Below are 19,193 nucleotides of genomic sequence, written 5' to 3'. Positions count from 1 at the left end.
AATCCCTTAGCTGGCTAGCTAGCATAGACCTGCGCCTGCAGAGCGGAACTACAACTCCCGGCGTGCCCCGCGGAGCGCCGGGGGCAAGAAGGCCAGAAAGACTACATCTCCCAGGATGCCTCGCGGTCGCCCTCCGCCCTCCGGGGCGGGGCGGGCGCTCGGCGCTGCCCCCTGCCGGGCGCGGGCGGCAAGTGCGGGCGCGGCGGGCGGGCGTGAGTGACAGCTCGGGAGCCCCGACCCGAGCGAGCGCCCCGGGGTTCGGTGACAGCGGCGGCGGGCGGCGGGCGGAGGCGACAGCGCCGGGGGCCGCGCGGGAAGGGCGTCCGGGCCCGGGGCGGCGCCCGAGCAGCCCGGCCGGGCCGGGGCGCCGGCACCCCGAAAGTCCGCTCCAGCCGGGCAGCGTCGCGGGGCGCGATCGGCGCCGGCCTGACCTTCAGAGGTGAGCGGGGCCCGGGGGCGATCGGGGGGCGATCGGGGCGCGCGGGGGCCGGGGGGCGCCCCGCAGGGGGTCCGGCAGCCTCGGCCGGCCGGCTCGCGGGGCGCCGCGGGCGGGTGCGGGCCGCTGGGGTCCGGGGGCGGCGGCTCCGCGCTTATGTAACCGGCGGGAGGAGCCGGCGGCCGGGCGCGGGGCTCGAGGGGAGCCGGCCGGGGAGCCGGAGTGAAGTTGGCAAAGTCGGGGGCCCGCCCCGCCCGATCGCGCCCGCGGCGGCGGCTCCCGCAGGGGCCCCGAGCCGGGCGAAGGCTTCCCGGGCCCGGCCCGGACGGCCCCGGCTCGGGAGGGAGGGAGGGCGGGAGGGCCGGCCCGCTGCCCCGCCTCGGTGGGTGGAAGTGGAGGTGGCGGGGAAGGCGCCTGCCTGCCTGCCTGCCTTCCTTCCCCGCGCCCCATCTTCGCCTCCGTCGTCGCTCCTTCTGCCCCCACCCCCGGCAGGGATTCCGCACCTTCTGGGGGACCCCCGGCCCCCCGCACCTTGCTCGTCCTCCTCCTCCAAGTTCGGGCAGACACGCCTCGAGCCCCTCTTCTTCTTTATCTTTTCGGGGTTTGGTGTTTGGGGTCCCGCTCGGCTGTGTTCAGGGCTTCCTCCTGACTGCACTCAGAAATCGCTCCTGGCAGGTTCAAGGGGGACGGACCCTCGGGGATGTCGGCAAAAGCCCTGCCAATTCAGAGTCCGTTTTTATTTGGGGGGGGGTCACTCCCGGCGGTGCTCAGGGGTTCCTCTTGGCTCTGCACTCAGAAATCGCTCCTGGCAGGCAGGCTCAAGGGGGACCCTATGGGATGTCGGGGATCAAACCAAGGTCTATCCCGGCCGGCAGGGTGCAAGGCAAAAGCAATTCATAGTCTTTATTTTTATTTTTATTTGTTTGTTTTTGGGGGTGGGGAGGTCCCACCCGGCGGTGCTCAGGAGCTCTTCCCGGCTCTACTCTCAGAAATCGCTCCTGGCAGGCAGGCTCAAGGGGGACCCTAGGGGATGTCGGGGATCAAACCTAGGTCCATACCGGTCTGCAGGTGCAAGGCAAAAGCCCTGCCAATTGGGAGTCTTTATTTTTATTTTGGTTCTTTTGGGGTCCCACCCGGCGGTGTTCAGGGGCTCCTCCCGGCTCTACTCTCAGAAATCGCTCCTGGCAGGCTCAAGGGGGGACCCTATGGGAGGCCACCTGGGATTCGAACCCCCGTCCTTCTGCATGCTGTCTCTCCGGCCCCCCTGTCCCCCTTCTTTCCCGGAGTCCCCAGCCCGCTCCTGCCCAGCCTGGCCCACACCCCGTTCTCGGGCGCCTCTCCCCAACCCCTCTGCCCCGACACTGCCCGGAGCTGCTGCCGGCCGGACCCCACCTCGCAACAGGTCCCTGCCGGCCCAGGGGTCCCTCCAGTCGGCTTCTCCAGGCTCCTGCTGGCTGCCCTGAGCAGGTTCCTACCGCAGCCGCCTAGAGCGCCCCGGGTTCTAATCTTGATCTTGATTTATTTTATTTTGTTTTGGTTTTTGGTTTTGGGGTCACACCCGGCGGCAGCGCTCAGGGGTTCCTCCCGGTTCTGCGCTCAGAAATCGCTTCTGGCAGGCACTGGGGGGGAACTTTCCATATGGGAGGCCGGGATTCGAACCAGGCCTGGATCGGCTGCTGCTTGCAAGGAAAACGCCTTCCCGCTATCTCTTCAGGCCCTGATCTTGCTTATTTTTTTTCTTGATTTATTTTTGGGGGGGTACCATACCCGGTGATGCTCAGGATTTACTCTTGGTTCTGCGCTCAGAAATCACTCCTGACTTGGGGGACCATATGGGACATCAGGGATCGAACCCAGGACCATCCTGGGTCAGCTGTGGGCAAGGCAAACGCCTTATCACTGTACTATCTCTCCAGGCCCCCTTTCTTAATTTCTTTTCTTGATATTTTTTTGGGGGGCCCACACCCTGTGATGCTCAGGATTTACTCTTGGTTCTGCGCTCAGAAATCACTCTTGGCTAGGGGGACCATATGGGACACTGGGAATGGAACCCAGGACCGTTCTGGGTAAGCTGCGTGCCAGGCAAACGCCCTCCCGCTTGATCCCCAGGCCCCTGATCCCTGACCTTGAACTTGCACCGCATGCCAGACCCCGGCCCCCACCCCACCCCAAGTGACATGTCCCTGGTGTGGGTGGGCTCAGGCCCCTTCCTGCCTCCTCCCTGGCCTCCTCCGTGCAGATGTGTACCGAAAGGGGCTGGGTGGCCCACTGGAGTCACGCGTGTGCACATGCGTGCACTAGCTGTGTGTACACTCTGACCTAAGGTACTTCTTGGTTCCTGGACCTGTTTGCTCTGGGACCTCCTGTGTGCGGGGACTCCCCTCAGGACCAGAGCAGAGATTGCAAAGTGCAAAGGGAGAGGCTGTACTGAGCCTGCTGCCAAATCATCTGTCAAAAAAAGCTTGCCCTGCCTCAGTTTCCCCAGGCACAGAGCTGTGCCAGCATGCTGGTCGCCCGCCCCGCAGAAGAGCTGGGAGCCCAATGTAAACCAAAGCTGTTTGGGGCGGTTCTGGTGTCTCTTTGGAGGGGAGCCAGTGTTAGAGTTTCTAAGAGCCGGTTCCCGTGAGGTGGATCAGACGGGAACCCCAGGTGTGCTGGGTCTGGCTGCCACAGAGGGGTTCGTGCCAATGTAGACAGGGACACTTTCTCAGGTGAGCCCCGAATCCAGGGTGTGTTGGCTGGTGGACTGAGGACCCAGTGACTCATAGGTGGGCAGGGCATGCCGGCTCCTGGGGTGGGTGGGTGGGGGTGCCCCAGTGCCTCCCTCTGATTCAGGGAATCCCCCAGACTCGGTGTAGGTAACCCTGGATATTCTGGCTTTCTGGGTCCCACTGGCCTGCAGGAGGGGGGCAACTTCTGCCCACCCTCCTGGGACTCCGGTTCTGGCTGTAATGGCCTCATTAGCTGCAGTTTATAGTTACTTAGCACTTGCCCCTAGGGAGTGGAGGGTCACACCCCCCTTTCCTTCTGCTCCTCCTCTTGGAAGCCTGCTCAGCTCTGTAAGCTGCTGGGGGTTTCCCCTGCCTGGCAGGCGCAGAGCTCCGCACCCCTGCCAGTCCCCCATTGGGCTCTGTCAGCACTAGGGCCGGGCTGGAGCCCCCCTGGAGATGAATGTGGAAAGTGGGTGGGCTCCTTTTGATACGGGGTGTGTCCACCCCTCTGGATGTAGCCGAGGTATGGTCCTCCGAGGTGTTTCTCCCCTTGAGGACCCAGCTGTGAGGATGCCAGGCTGAGTGAGCCCTACATGCTGCCTGGTAAGTGTAGCTCTGGGCCTCTGTGTAGCTGGGTGGGACGTGGGGAATTGCTGGAGGTTTTGGGGTGGGGGTAGAAGGACTTGTGTATTTGTTTCTCTGAGATGCAACTGTGACCATGCCCCACAATGGTGCTAGAGAAGACTATTCTCTTGGCTGGAGTGGAACCAGTCTAGAATGAAGCGTGGTTATGACTGTCATCACCAATGCTTTAGAATGAGGTTGGAATTCTTTTCATAACACTGATTCTGAGAGGTTAGGCCATTTCCCTGAAGTCACACTGCACAGGATGGGGTTGGGAGTTTGATTCCCAAATCTAATTGGTATCTCTGAAAAGGTAGAGGAGGTGTATGGCTGTGTCCCTTTCTGCCTCAGTCGGGCCTGTTCCTAATCTAGGTTCCAGTCCATTGAGCCTTCCTTCCTCCCTCCCTTCCTTCCTTCCTTCCTTCCTTCCTTCCTTCCTTCCTTCCTTCCTTCCTTCCTTCCTTCCTTCCTTCCTTCCTTCCTTCCTTCCTTCCTTCCTTCCTTCCTTCCTTCCTTCCTTCCTTCCTTCCTTCCTTCTTTCCTCCCTTCTTTCCTCCCTCCCTCCCTCCCTCCTTCCCTCCCTCCCTCCCTCCCTCCCTCCCTCCCTCCCTCCCTCCCTCCCTTCCTTCCTTCCTTTTGGCCACACTCGGTGATGCTCAGGAGTTTCTGGCTATGTGCTCAGAAATTGCTTCTGGCTTGGAGGACCACATGGGACGCTGGGGAATCAAACCTCGGTTTGTCCTAGGCTAGCGTGGGCAAGGCAGACATCTTACCGCTTGCGCCACCACTCCGGCCCCACCCGCTTATGTCTTTGTTTCTCATTTTTAGTTAGGGAAAGAGGCATAAAGAGCTCAGAGGGCTGGAGTGATAGCACAGAGGGTAGGATACTTGCCTTATATGTGGCCAACCCAGATACAATACCCAGTATCCCATACGGTCCCCCGAACCTGCCAGGAATAATTCCCGAGAACAGAGCTCAGAGCAACCCCCTGAGCATCATCATGCACTGTCTAAAAACGGGAGGGAGGGAGGGAGAGAAGAGCTCAAGGGAAGAAATAAGGAGTTGAGTTGCAGTCAGGCCTACACGACCTCTGGGAAGTGACTTCCCAGGCCCCTGTCCACCACTTAGGCCTGGCCGTCTCATTTCATCAGGCAGTGTGTGGGGGGAGGTGGACCTCACTTCCAGCAAGTCTGCCATTCTTGCCCGAGCCTAGTCCTGGGGATTCCTGGGGGAGCCTGATTCTGTGTTTGTTCGGTTTATGGGCCACACCTGGCATGGCTCGGAGGTCACTCCTGGCTCTGTGCTCGGGGATCACTCTACTTCTGGAGTGCTTCGGGGACCATAAGGGATGTAGGGATGGAATCCAATCAACCCCTTGCGAGGCAAAGGCCATACCCACTGTGCTATAGCCCTGGCCCCTCCTGGGAGAAGTCTACCCTGCCCCCATGTACTCACCCGGACCTGTGGCTCTCCCTGCTCCCCTGCTGCGCCCCCTCCTCCAGGCTGCTCCAGATTTGGCTGGAGTCACTGGAGGTGGAGATACCACCAGCGATAGGGCAGCCAGCCTCTGGGACTTATCTGCCCACAGGAAGTGCTTGGGAGGGGGAGGGGGAGAGCAAAGAGCTGGGGGTGGGGGGGGTGGCAGCCAGTGTCATGGCAGGTTTTTTATGTTTCTTTTTCAGGCCACACGGACATGCTCAGGGCTTACTCCTGGCTCTTCTCAGGAGTCACTCCTGACAGTGCTCTGGGGACCATATGCAGTGCAGGGAATGAAACTGGGGTCAACTGCATGCAGGCAAGCGCCTTACCTGCTATACTGTCTCTCTCTGGCCCCAAAGAAAGGTCAGTTTTCTTTATTTGCTCTTAACTGGAGCAGAGGAAGGGACATGAGGACTGGCCATCATGCCCTACGAACTTGCAGACCCGCAGTCCTTCAGTGGAAGTCCTAGAGTAAGATGGGGGCCTGGGGGACCACAAGGACTCACACTGGGACTCCTGTGGACTCCAGAAACCCTGGAGTTTCTGTGTATCTTCCTCCCAGCCCTGGTTTCCTGTCCCTGTCTCTGCTAGAACTCCTCCACACCCTCCTGGCATCACATTCTATGTCCCCTCCAAGTTAGGCATCTTGGGAACCAGGACTGTCCTGTGTAATGTCAGGGCTCCTTTGGGGGAGGGAATCTGGCCCATACCCCTTAATGCTCAGGATTTACTTCTGGCTTTGTACTCAGGAATTACTCCTGGCAGGCTTTGGGGGACCATATGTGGTGTCAGGGATGCAATCCAGATCAGCCACATGCAAAGAAAGCGCCTTACTGTACTATCACTTTGGCTCCTTGATCTGACCCTCTAAGAGCCTGGGAGATGGCTCAGGAATGTTGGCTAGCACATGAGTTCAAATCTGGGCACCTGCCATCTGGTGGGGAACCACAGCAACAAAGGTCCCTGAAGGTGATTCAATGCGCAGAAAGCCTCAGCGTTAATGTCTGCTGCTGTGCTGAGGTCTGGGGTCTCCACCAGGGCTGTAATGGCCCCCAACACCGTATTTCCATCGTGAAAAGCAGGTCTGGGGTGAGGGTTGCTGCAGGAAATAATCTAAACAAAGTTGAGAGAGAAAAACACGTGGCTAAGTAGCAATCTGGGAGGGGAGAGAGCGTGAGAGAGAGAGACTGAGAGAGACAGAGACCAGAGAGAAGGGGAGAGAGAGACCCACCCAGGTTTCTTGAGACATGTGAAATATGCTAAGTAGGAAAATCTGTTTTGGGTAAAACCAAGTTATTAATAACCAGGTACAAAGAATCCAAGGATGATCTTTGTTTTGGGTGGAATCAAGTAGTAAGTTGTAAACCAACAAGGGCACTGTGCTATCTTAGAAATCCCCCAAATAATGCTGCTGCCTGTTCTCTAGTACAGTGGGTGTCCCCCCCCCATGGGGGACTCTTGCACTCCCCAAAGAAATTGTCCAAACCCACTTGCTGGACCCTGCACCCAGGGTTGTGGAAGGCCTGGGCCTGGGCCTGGAATTGGGGGGTCTGTTAGAGGTGGGCCGACTCCAAGGCTGCATGTTTTGATTTTCTGACCAGCCCTCAGCACTGCCCACTTGGCAAGCACTCAGCCCACTTTGCCAACCTCTTGCTTTGCAGCTCCTGAGGCGCATGCCTTCTGAGTCTGGGGTCTGCTGACTCCATTTAGTGCCCCCCACACCCGCCCCAGTATATTCTGTATCCATCTTCCATTCACACTGACCGCTGCCAGCCTGAATCTGGTTCTCTGGGACACAGACTTAAGTATCATTGGGTCCTTAGTTAAGTGAGATGAGATGATGGGGATCACACAGAATAGCTGCTACCCCAAGAGGCTCAGGACTTGGGTCTGAGGCACCTGTCAAGGGCCCAAACAGCCTCTCTGAAGAAGGGTTGATATTCAAGTGGTCCTGTGCTGGGGAGGTAAAGTTGTTGAAGGGTATGGGTTACTTCTCCTCGGCCTAGCTGCTGGTTCTTTGTGAGAGTAAAAATGGAGTGAAGGAGAAGTCTGGAACAATAATAGTTTAGTCGGTAGGGTACTTGCCTTGCACTTGGCTGAACCAGGTTCAATCCCTGACACCCCATAGGGTCCCCCAAGCACTGTAAGGAGTAATTCCTGAGTACAGTCATAAGTAATTCCTAACACCACCGGGAATGACCTCAAACCCAAACAAGAAAAGAAGAATAAAGGAGAGGGGGCCAGAGTGGCAGTACAGTGGGTAATGTACTTGCATGTGGCCAACCCAGATTTCATCTCAGTCACTCCATCACCAGGAGTAACCCCTGAGTATTTCTGGGTATTCCCCCCCCCCCCAAAAAAAAAAAAATTAAAATGAGAAGGGGCCTGACTGTGCAGCGAATAAGGTGCTTGTTTTCGGTGCTAATGTCCCAGATTCAGTTCCCAGCACCACATATAGTGCCCCAAGTGTCACCAAGAGTGATCCCTGACCACAGAACCACAGTTAATCCCCTGGCACTACTGGGTGTGGACCCCAACCAAAAACAATAAAATGTGGGACTGGAGCGGTTGGCACAGGCCGTAAGGCGTCTGCCTTGCGAGCGCTAACCTAGGACGGACCTCGGTTGGATCCCCTGGCATCCCATATGGTCCCCCAAGCCCGGAGCGATTTCTGAGCGCATAACCAGGAGTAACCCCTGAGCGTCACCGGGTGTGGCCCAAAAGCCAAAACCAAAAACAATAAAATGAAAGTGAGCCAGAGAGATGGCTCAAAGGGGTGGAACAACTCTAGTGTACATGAGATTCGAGTTTGATCCCTCATAACATAGCTCCCACCAGAACTACCCAGCATGGCTCACATGGTCCCTGAGAACCAGTGGGGCCCTGCCCAGCCCTTTACTGGTCCAAGCACTAAACAGTCGCCCAGCCACGCCCCCCCCCCCCCCCGCCCCCGCCGGGCCACCCCCAGCAGAGCCAGGAAATCTCCAGTGAGAAAACTGTAACCCTGCTCATCTCCTTTGGGGATGGCCCCTGGCTTGCCAGGCTGGGGGGTCTTGTTGGCAGATGGATTAAAGTGTTAAACTTTAAAAAAGAAAACTATAACCCTGAGACATGACAGGATCTGTCCTGCCTCCCCCTCAGACCTGGTGCTGGGAGAGCAGAGGCGCTCCTGGAGGCCGGGGTGTCGCCACAGTTTTCGAGGAGGTCCTGGGTCTTGAGGGCAGCAGGGCGTGGGGCCATCCTCTGGGATAGGGGAGCTGGGGTGAAGCTTGGTGGGGGGGGGTCCTCAGCTCTGCGAGGGGCGGGCCCTTCTACCTCCAGCCCCTGCCAGATGATTCGCCAAGGAACCACTGGGGCTCCCGCTGGAGCGGGGCAAGTGGGCTGGTCTGTCTGGATCATGTTGTATCCCAGACTCTCGGGGATCCTGGCATCTGTCTGTCTGGGGTGAATCTGAGTGGTGGGAGCCCCCGGCTTGTGCCAGAAATGAGGATGCACCAGTACCCTTGGAGGAGGTTCTCTTGGGGGAGCTCCCCGCCCCTGGCACCTAGCAGCTACTCCTGCCTGGGACTCTCCAGTTGCCCCCTCACTGCCAGAGTGCCAGCACCCCCCCCCCCACCTTGCTCTAGTGGGTTTGCCAGTGCGGCCAGGGTTTGTTTTCTTCTGTTTGCCAAGGGAAGTCACAGCCTGTCCTCTGCCTTGTTTATAATTGGTGTGGGGACAGCACCTGCCCCAGCCCCCTGCAGGCCCAAGCACTGCTGAGTTGCCAGGAGGTGACATCCTATCCCAGCCACCCCCCTTTCCCCCTTGGCCCAGCGTCCCCTGGGGGGGGTGGGGGCGGACGCTCCAGGTGTGTGCTCAGCTGCTGTTGCCCCTTGTTTGCGACTGAGGGCCAGGGCAGAGAGAGAACTGGGGGGGTCCAGGGAGCACTGGTCAGTCTTGTGCACATTTCGGGAACAGACTTGGTCTGTGCACCCCCCGTGGACCTGTCCCCGGCTTCTCAGAGGACAGAAAAAGAAGAGAATGTCGGGCCCGGAGAGATAGCGCAGCGGCGTTTGCTTGCAAGCAGCCAGTCCAGGACCAAAGGTGGTTGGTTCGAATCCCGGTGTCCCATATGGTCCCCCGTGCCTGCCAGGGGCTATTTCTGAGCATTGAGCCAGGAGGAACCCCTGAGCACTGCCGGGTGTGACCCAAAAACTAAAAAAAAAAAAAAAAAAAAAAAAAAAAAGAAGAGAATGTCACTTCTCAGTGCAGGCAGCGGCCCTTTGTCCCAGGTTGAACCAACTGAGCAGGAAGGTCTGCTGGCCGGCAGACCTTGGTTTCTCTTCCCATCTCTGGGCCCCAGCAGGGCAGTTCCACCACCTCTGGCCTCTGTCCCAGGTTCATTGCAGCCATCCCGGGAGCTGCCTTCATGCCTCAGTCCTTCCCTGCAGGATGACCAGAGGCTGCTGAATGCAGGGGACACCCCCAGCCCCCTTTCCTCCTCCACAGGCGATTCGGTGCTGACTTGGCCCAGCAGCTCAGGTTTTGTGGACCTGCCCCTTTTCGAAGCCCAGACTTGGGCCTGGGTCAGGGCGGTGAGCCATGTCTCCTGCCCTTCTTTTCTATGCTGCAGGGCACCGAAAGAGTCACCTCCAGGTATCTATCCTCTTTACTCTCTCTCTCTCTCTCTCTCTCTCTCTCTCTCTCTCTCTCTCTCTCTCTCTCTCTCTCTCTCTGTGTCTTCTTTATTCCGTTAAATTTATTTGGCTTTGGGGCCACACCCAGGGGTTCTTAGGGGCTACTCCAGGCAGTGTAGTGCCGGGGATGTAACCTGGTGCCTCCCATGCCAAGCATGTGCTTCAACCCTTTGCATAATCTTCCTGGCTCCTTCTTATAATTTACTTTTCGGGAGCCACACCTAGTGGTGCTCAGGCCTTATTTCTGTCTCTGTGCTCAGGAATTACTCCTGGTGGTTGCTCAAGGGCAGTACCCTATGGGGGTACTGGAGATAGAACCATGATTGGCCACATATAAGACCTCACCTCCTGCCTCTGTCTCCCTGTCCCCTTCACTTAGTTTTCCTGTTTTATTGTTTGTTTGTTTGTATTTTGGGTCACACCGTCAGTGCTCAGGGGTTACTCCTGGGTCTATACTCAGAAATCACTCCTGGCAGGCATGGGGGACCACATAGGATGCTGGGATTCAAGCCACCATCCATCCTGGATCGACTGTGTGCAAGGCAAACGCCCTGCCCTACCGCCGTGCTATCTCTCTGGCCACTTCCTGTTTTATTTTGTCCCTATTTGTTGTCTTCCCATTTGTTTCCATTGGGGCTGCAGTGATGGAGGTGGCCTGGGTCTGCTCACCAGTTGCAATGCTGGCAGGGGGAGCACCTGTAGGACTGTGTGTGTGTGTGTGTGTGTGTGTATGCATGCATTCATGTGAGCTTGTGTGTGCTTGTCATGCCTTTCGGTTGGTGGTGCCTACATCCATGGTGGTGGGGCCAGCAACTGTAGGTGGCGCCAGGCTGGGAGAAAGCAGAGTTGCCAGAACTGTGCTCAGTGCATGCAGGGCCCAGGGGATGAACTCTTTGCTTCTTGCTTGCAGGGCAAGTGCTGTCCATGGAACCCTTCTCCCTGCTACCTTTCTGCTTCCCTCCACTGCCTCCCTCCTTCTGAAGTCCGAGGTTCCTCCAGAAACTTGCCCATGTGGGCCCAGACAAATGACCCCTGGCCAGAGCAAGGTAGTGTGGACATGCCCAGCCGAGGGAGCCTTTCTCTGTTCTTGGCCAGGCAGGGGATTAAAGGGGCTCCTGTGGGATGAAGACCTGGGAGTGCCCATTCGTCCACAGACAGCCCTGGCATCACTGGATGTCTAGACCAGTGACAAAGTATAGGTTTGTGTCCAGTTTGACCTAATTAGAGCGGTTTTTCTAAGCCAGGTGCAAAGAAAATATGAGAGCTCCTCTTTCTCCATTATTTATAGCTCATCCATCCCTCCCCCTTTTTGTTCTGCCACCCAGCATCATTTGAAAAGGGCACAGGGGGCTGGAGAGATAGCATGGAAGTAGGGCATTTGCCTTGCACGCAGAAGACCATGGTTCGAATCCTGGCATCCCATATGGTCCCCCAAGCCTACCTGGAGTGATTTCTGAGCACAGAGCCTGGAGTAACCCCTGAGCGCTGACCCAAAAACCAAAATAAAAAAAAAAAAGAAAAAAGAAAAGGGCCAAATTTATGATAAGTGGCCATGAAAGAGAATGTCCAGATATGAGCTTCCCCAAGGAAGCTATGAAGATGGGGTTTGTGCCCCCTCAGCCGTGTCCCTGCTCCCCCATGGTGGAACTGTCTTCCTTCTCTTCTTTCTGACAACCGGTGCCTAGCTTTGCTTTAGGACACCACATTCCTGGGGCAGTGAATTTTCATGGTCCAATGCTGAACTGAACACAAGCCCAACTGAAATGGTGCTGGGATCTTCCCTAACTCGCCACTGGAGATCCTCTCCATCCTGCTGCTCCTGGACATCTGGACTGCCTTTACCTTTCAGCTGTTACCTGAAGGAAAGAGCAGCCTGTGCCAGCTGCCTAGTGCATTCACTGGTCCATACATTTCCCCCAAGGATCTGCAGCCCGGAGGGGAATCACTGGAGCTCTATCCTTTTCCTCCACTCCCTTCTCTCCTCTCCCTCCCTTCCCTTTTCTCCCCAACTCTCTGACCCCTTTCTTGTCTCTCTGTATCTGTCTTAGGTCTGTTTGCTGACAGAGCTGCATGCCAGTATTTTAAGTGGCTCACAGGAAAGAATCCGCACGGGGGTCCAACAGTGTTACTGCCCAGGGGTAGGTGATGTAAAGGTTGAATGCCAGTAAGCGGCTGGTTTGAAGTTGGGTGGAAGGTCTTGGGCAGAGATGCCCCACCCCCACCTCACAGCAGTGCTTGCAGTGTAGTCTTCTGTGTCCAGAGGGTCTGGAGCCCAGAGCTCTCCTGCTCTGCACATTCAAAGGGATGGGGCAGTTGGCAGCCCAAGTACACACCTTCTTTTTCATTTTTTTTTTTTTTTTTTTTTTGGTTTTTGGGTCACACCTGGCAGTGCTCAGGGGTTATTCCTGGCTCCAGGCTCAGAAATTGCTCCTGGCAGGCACAGGGGACCATATGGGGCGCCGGGATTCGAACCGATGACCTCCTGCATGAAAGGCAAACGCCTTACCTCCATGCTATCTCTCCGGCCCCACCTTCTTTTTCTTTTTCTGTTTTTTGGATCACACCAAGCAGTGCTCAGTTCCTCCTAGCTCTAGGCTCAGAAATCTCACCTGGCAGGCTTGGGGGACCATATGGGATGCTGGGATTTGAACCACTGTCCTTCTTCATGCAAGGCGAATGCCCTACCTCCATGCTATCGCTCTGACCCACACCTTCTATTTCTGATGGGCAGCTAAGTGCCGCAGATCAGGAGCTCCTAGAACTCTTTTCCTTCAAGGGAGATTTTTGCCTCTCGTGGACCTGGGTGTCCATGTCAGATGATCAGTTCGGTTGTCTGGGGGAAAGGGGACATGATGACAGACACCTAATACTGGAGGAAGCTGCTCTCAGGTCTTGTATCAATTGCGTTGAGCTGGAACAACCAATTTACTGTGATTTCAACATAAAGATACCTTGAGTTGCTTTTTTAAATAGAACTTATTTAAAGACCATGGATTAGAGTTGACACCGTTGATCACAATATACATTTTCAGGTAAGTGGGAATGAAATTACTGAAAAAAGAAGAAAGGAAGGAAGAAAATGTGTGAAAATCATTGTACCTCACAATGAAGTTAAGTCATTGTCAGAAGGTTCAGTAAGCTCTTGTTGCTAGTTGATTGTCTGCTACTTCTTTTGTTTCTGCACATTAGGTGGCTTCAGAAACACACTGGCATCCAAATTGGTGTGTTCCTGTGGGGATGACAGTAATAAAATAAAAATGAGTTGTCGCACAGCCACAAATGCAGCTGAGTGGGTCCCAAATCCTAAGCACTATTTCGATGCTGCAGTTTTTGTGAAGCTTATTTTCAACTGCTGGGCTTCTGGAAGTGCAAGAAAGTGGGGGTAAGGGAGAGGGTGGCCACACTCACTCAAAAAATGTCCTAGTATCACAAGGTCCCCCAAGCCTGCTAGGAGTGATTTCTGAGCACAGACCCAGGAGTAACCTCTGAGTGCCACTAGGTGTGGCCTAAAACCCAAACAACAACAACAACAAAATGTCCTAGTGAGGGGCTGGATACATAGCACAGCGGTAAGGCATTTGCCTTGCATGCAGCCAATACAGAATGAACGGTAGTTTGAATCCCAGCATCCCATATGGTCCCCAGTGCCTGCCAGGAGTGATTTCTAAGCGTAGAGCCAGGAGTAACCCCTGAACAATGTCAGGTGTGACCCAAAAAGAAAAAAAAAGTCCTAGTGATAGGTGTCTTTACAGAGAGCCACAGATGAATGATGAAGAAGGGCCACTGGCTGCCTGCCAGGTGCTATTTCTGGGCAGACAGCTAGGAGTATCCCCTGAGCACCGCCGGGTGTGACCCAAAAACAAAAAAAACAAAAACAAAACAAAACAAAACAAAAAAAGGGCCCGGAGAGATAGCACAGCGGCATTTGCCTTGCAAGCAGCCGATCCATGATCTAAGGTGGTTGGTTCGAATCCCGGTGTCCCATAGGGTCCCCCGTGCCTGCCAGGAGCTATTTCTGGGCAGACAGCCAGGAGTATCCCCTGAGCACCGCTGGGTGTGACCCAAAAACAAAAAAAAAAACAAAAACAAAACAAGAAGGGCCACTGGCAAAGTAGCAGTTAAGGGTGATGGATACAGTAGGTATAGCTTGGGCAGGATGGGCTGTCCTCACCTCTCGAGATTGCCAGCTTTCAGCTGTGTGGTTGGTGCACCCATGATTTTTTATGGCTTGATTTACCTCTCTTTCAAGACGAGAGTGAGTTTATGGAGCTGGTTGAATGCAGACATAATAACTGCATTAGTGAGCATGGTTCTTTTTCTTTTTCTTTTCCTTTTTCTTTTTTGGTTTTTGGGTCACACCCAGCATCACTCAGGGGTTAACTTCTGGCTCTGCGCTCAGAAATTGCTCCTGGCAGGCTCAGGGGACCATATGGGATGCCGGGATTTGAACCACCAACCTTCTGCATGCAAGGCAAATGCCTTTCCTCCATGCTATCTCTCCTGCCCCAGCATGGTTATTTTTCAATTGTTTTTGGGTCACCTCTGGCTGTGCTCAGGGGTTCCTTTTGGCTCTGCACTCAAGGATCACCCCTGGATGGGTTGGGGGACCATAGGAGACGCTGGGGATTGAACACTCATTGGCCAGTGCAAGGCAGGCACCCCATTCTGCTGTACTATCCTCCTGGCCAATTATACCTTGAGCCCTGATTCTGTTTTTTTTCATTGAGAGCTAGGCTGGTGGGTTTGCTGCCCTTCCCCTTTGGGTGGGGCTGTGGACAGTGGCAAGAAGAAGGCTCCCCCCCCCACCCCCCCCCCCCCGCGCAGGCACTTTTTAAGGTGTGTGTGTGTGTGTGTGTGTGTGTGTGTGTGTGTGTGTGTGTGTGTATAAGTGAGTCTATGGGGACAATAGCCTTTTGATGAGGGCTGCAGAAATATGGGATCCTCCGGAGGAGTCTGGGGCCCCAGTCAGCCTGACTTTGTCCTGGTAGGTGGGTGTGCAAGGTTGTATGAGATAAAACAGAGCTTATCCTCATCCTTATCTGAGGCCCCAGTGCCATGGGGTGCTGAGGGGAGGGAGTTAGAGGTCCCCATGGGGGGGGGCACGCACTGCTCACGCAGTTCAGCTCCGTTTATGCCGCTGTGTCCTTCCAGAGTCTGAGTCTGCTGGCCCAGGGAGGATCTATGGTGGGGCCAAAGTTCAGGTCAGGATTCACTGGGCCCCTCTGACCTTCTGTTTGGGGTTCGCTGGCCTCACAGAGCTGCCTTTCCTGTGTCCCCACCCCCAAATCTTCCAGAAACACCTAATCAGTGGGAGTCCGATTGGAGTCCGTATGTCGGGTTGGAACTGCAGGACAATCTGAATTCTGCCAGGAGAGCCTGGGCAGGCCCCAGGTCCAGTAGCAGGTGTGTGCAGTTGGGAAGGCTGTTATGTGAGGTGTTTTCTCAGAAGCACAATTTTGAGGTGGGGTGCTTGTCAGGGTTTGCCTAGCTGTGTGTGAGGAAGATCCTCTGGAGGCTGCAAGACCTATTCCTCTGCTCCCATCCCGGGGATGGGGTCCAAGATGGGGTTGTACTGAGATGGAGGCTGAGACGGCGAGCCAGCCTGAGGGTGGGGTCTGAGATTGGCAGGCTGTCCTGGGGATGGGGTCCAACAGAGGCTTCACTGGGCACTGTGAAGCCTGGAGCCTATTGTGAGGCTGGGGCACTGGTAAGATGGGAACACTGAGCGATAGCACAACGTTAGGGTGTTTGCCTTGCACACGACTGACCCAGGACGGATGGTAGTTCAATTCCCGGCATCCCATATAGTCCCCCAAGCCTGCCGGGGGTGATTTCTGAGTACAGAGCCATGAGTAACCCCTGAGCTCTGCTGGGTGTGACCCAAAAAACAAACAAACAAAAAAGATGGGAACTAGGAAGCACCCCATTGGGGGACATCTTTCCAGCAGGTGGTCATTTGCGAGGTTCAGTTCTCTGTGCTGGGTGACTAATCCTCAGCTCTACTCAAGGCTCCCCGGGGGTTGTGCAACTTCCTCTGAGGCTGAGGTGCAGGGTCTGGGTGAAAGGCAGCACTGGGGGAAATGAGGAAACGGCAGTGCAGGGCCAGAGGCAGGGCCCTGGGCCCCTGGCCTGTGAGGTTCCCAGCCTTCTTCGGGACCGACTCCCAGGGCTGTGCCCACTCCCAGGTAGGAAGGCATTGGCCCGTGTGTATACATGCATGTGTGGGGTGTGTGGTGTCCCAGCAGTGGGCAAAGGGAGGGGAGTCCTGAGGGGCCCCGAAGTGTGGCAGGGAAGCTGCCTGTAAAGTCCGGCTCCTGGGAAGCTGGCCCCAGCTCCACCACTGAGGATATGTACTGCGGCGGACAGGTTAGTGGCTTCTGAGAGCACCCTGTTTCCCGCCTCTCTGAAGAGGAAGATTGGGGGCTCTTTGTCATGTGCCATTTCCCAGGACAGAGCCTCCAGCAGTACTCCACTGGGACTCCATGCTGCCTCTGGCCTGCTAGCTTTCCAGTTCTGGGAAGTTGCTTAGGCTCTTGGAACCTGTTTCCCTCTCTAGGATGTGAGGATGACACTTCAGTGACCTGGGGTCATCTGAGGCTTTTTGGTTTGGGGGCCACACCCAGCAGTGCCTGGGGTTTACTCCTGTCTTTGTGCTCAGGGGTTCTACCTAGTTTCGGTCAGCCATCAGACCTGGTGGCTCATACCTAACGGTGGAGCCATATGCATGGTTGAGGATGGAACCAGGCTTGGCCATGAACAATGCACCTCCTCACTGTATAGCTCTCCAGACCCCATCCTGACTTTAACTGACTTCCATGGTGTCATGGGCATTCGTTCAGAGAATGCTCTGCCCTGAATGGCAGTTGATCTCTGTGCTCTTCCAGAAGGAAAACCTTGAGATTCCTGTATTTGAAGGTAGGCATTGCGGGTGGGCTTGGATCTAGAGCTGCCTTGGTGCACGTTTCCCAGGCCTTTGCCACGTCAGGTATATGGCCATGCTGGAGAATCCTGTTGCTCCCAGAAGATGTCTAGTCATGGGCCAGAGTAGTAGCATAGCAGATAGGGCATTTGCACATGGCCAAGATGGTCTGGCATCCAGATGGTCATCTGAACACTGCCCGGTGTAATTCCTGAATGCAGAGCCAGGAGTAAGCCCTGAGGATTGCCAGGAATGGTCCCCCCAAAAAACAATAAAAATAAAAAGGTATCTGGTCACCCTAGGAAAGTGGTTCTCAAATAGTGGGGCATGTGCCCCCCCCCTCTGTAAAGGGGGGTGCGTTTGACCTTGGCAAACACTGTCCTAACAAGCTAAGCCCAATGTTTATGTCTCTGTATGTCTCTGGAGCTGAGAGTTGCTGTGTCCTGCTTCAAACCCTGCTTTGAAAAGCTATGCATTGCAAAATGTGCTCATTGTAGCCATTCATCCAGACATCACCTCTGATTAAAAAATCAGCTCAAGTTATTTTTTTTTTTGTTTTGTTTTTGGGCCACACCCGTTTGACGCTCAAGGGTTAATCCTGGCTATGTGCTCAGAAATCGCCCCTGGCTTGGGGGGACCATATGGGACGCCGGGGGATCGAACCGCGGTCCTTCCTTGGCTAGCGCTTGCAAGGCAGACACCTTACCTCCAGCGCCACCTACCCGGCCCCAGCTCAAGTTATTTTATGGCCTCAGAGCCATGACCACAGGATGGTACACCAGTGCCCCCCAAACCCAGTCCCCTCTACATGCCCTCGGAGGTGTTTGTGGGGGTGGTAGCTAGGTAGGCCCATCTTTGTGCTCCACTTCTATTAGTTTGTTTGTCTTTTGGCCCACACCCTGGGTGCCAGGGCTTACTCCTCACTCTGTACTCAGGAATCACTCCTGCACTCTCCGGGACCACATGCAAGGCAAATACCCTACCTGCTGTACTATGGTTCTGGCCTTGTGCCCATTTCTAATCAACATCAGCAGATTTAAAGTAGTTAGTCTCTATGTCCTGGAGAGGTTCTTGGAAGCCTGGCCTTAATGGAAGAAGTGTAGAAAGACAACCCTGTTCCTTAGCTTTCCTCCTCAAGGTTAAATGAAAGCAGTGAAATGGAATGCTGGGATTCGAGAGGGCCTGTGGGGGGAAGGCTTTTGAGGAGCTGGGACTGGAGCAGACTTCCTTGGTGGAGGGGGATGGGGGCTGTGGCCGCTGGCCCAGGGCACAGCCGTGACACCTGGGCTACACAGACAGACCTGCCTGTGAGTTCCGCCTGAGTAGCTTGCTAGGCCTGGTTACCTTGGCCCTCTTTCCGGCTAGGAATGGGGGAGTGACAGTGCTGCCTCCCTGGGGCGTGGCAAAACCAGGTACCCACAGTGGAGATGCTGAGCACAGCCCTGGTGCCAGGTGGCTGCTCCTAGGCAGGCTGAGCTGAAAGGGAGGGAGGGGACCCTTGGGGGCAACGTTTGGACCCTAGTGCATTGGATATTGGTTGCATTGATTATTGGGCCTAGCTTATGAGCCGTTTGTGGGGGATGCCTCCCAGGTGGTGCTGACAGGGCCTGAGAGTCAGTCCTGGGAATAGTTAGCCAAGCAGACAAGATGGCTCAGTGCTTGGGGACTGCGAGGGCACCCGAGAGATGCTGCAGGGATAGGGGCCATGCGGCACCTAGCATTGGATTCGGGTCCTTGTGATGGCAGATACACTATCTGTTGGGCTATCTCCGTGGCCTGCAAACGTTTCAGGGGGAAGGTGAGCCTCACCAGGCAGTGCTCAAGGATTGTTTCTGGCTCTGTGCTCAGGGAGCCCCTGAAGGTGCTTGAGGGACCGTGAGTGGTGCTAGAGAGTTGGACTGAGGTTGCAGGATGCTAAGTAGCCCCTTGACCTCTGCACTTGCTCTCCTGTCCCTGAACTTTTTGTTTTGGGGCCGCATCCGGTGGTGTTTAAGATTTATTCCTGACGGTGCTCAGGGGACTGTATGTACTGCTAGGGATCAAATCTAGATTGGCCGCATGCAAAGTAAGTGCCTTAACTCCTATACATTTTTTTTTTTTAGTGAGGCAAACTAGTTTGATTGAAAGAAATTTACTTAATGAAGTATGAGGAGACAGACAGACAGAGACATGTCCAAGGGGAAACAGGGACTTCTCTAGAGCAACCCCTTCCTCCAATCTTTTGTTCTATTTTTTTTTTTTTTTTTGTTTTTGGGCCACACCCTGTGACGCTCAGGAGTTACTCCTGGCTATGCGCTCAGAAGTTGCTCCTGGCTTCTTGGGGGACCATATGGGGTGCCGGGGGATC

General features: G+C 55.4%; 1 protein-coding gene across 1 annotated transcript in view; it reads left to right on the top strand.

The window, feature by feature from the left end:
* The first annotated feature begins 3,687 nt into the window (after positions 1-3,687).
* The window catches only part of TFEB (transcription factor EB), a 52,955-nt gene continuing 37,449 nt past the window's right edge, over positions 3,688-19,193 (top strand). Inside the window, exon 1 of the mRNA XM_049764919.1 lies at positions 3,688-3,750. The gene's annotated coding sequence lies outside the window, so the exon portion shown is untranslated. The remainder of the gene's footprint in view (positions 3,751-19,193) is intronic.

The sequence above is a fragment of the Suncus etruscus genome, chromosome 18, assembly GCF_024139225.1.
Source record: "Suncus etruscus isolate mSunEtr1 chromosome 18, mSunEtr1.pri.cur, whole genome shotgun sequence".
Lineage (NCBI taxonomy): Eukaryota > Metazoa > Chordata > Mammalia > Eulipotyphla > Soricidae > Suncus > Suncus etruscus.
This window is presented reverse-complemented; position numbering and strand designations above follow the sequence as displayed.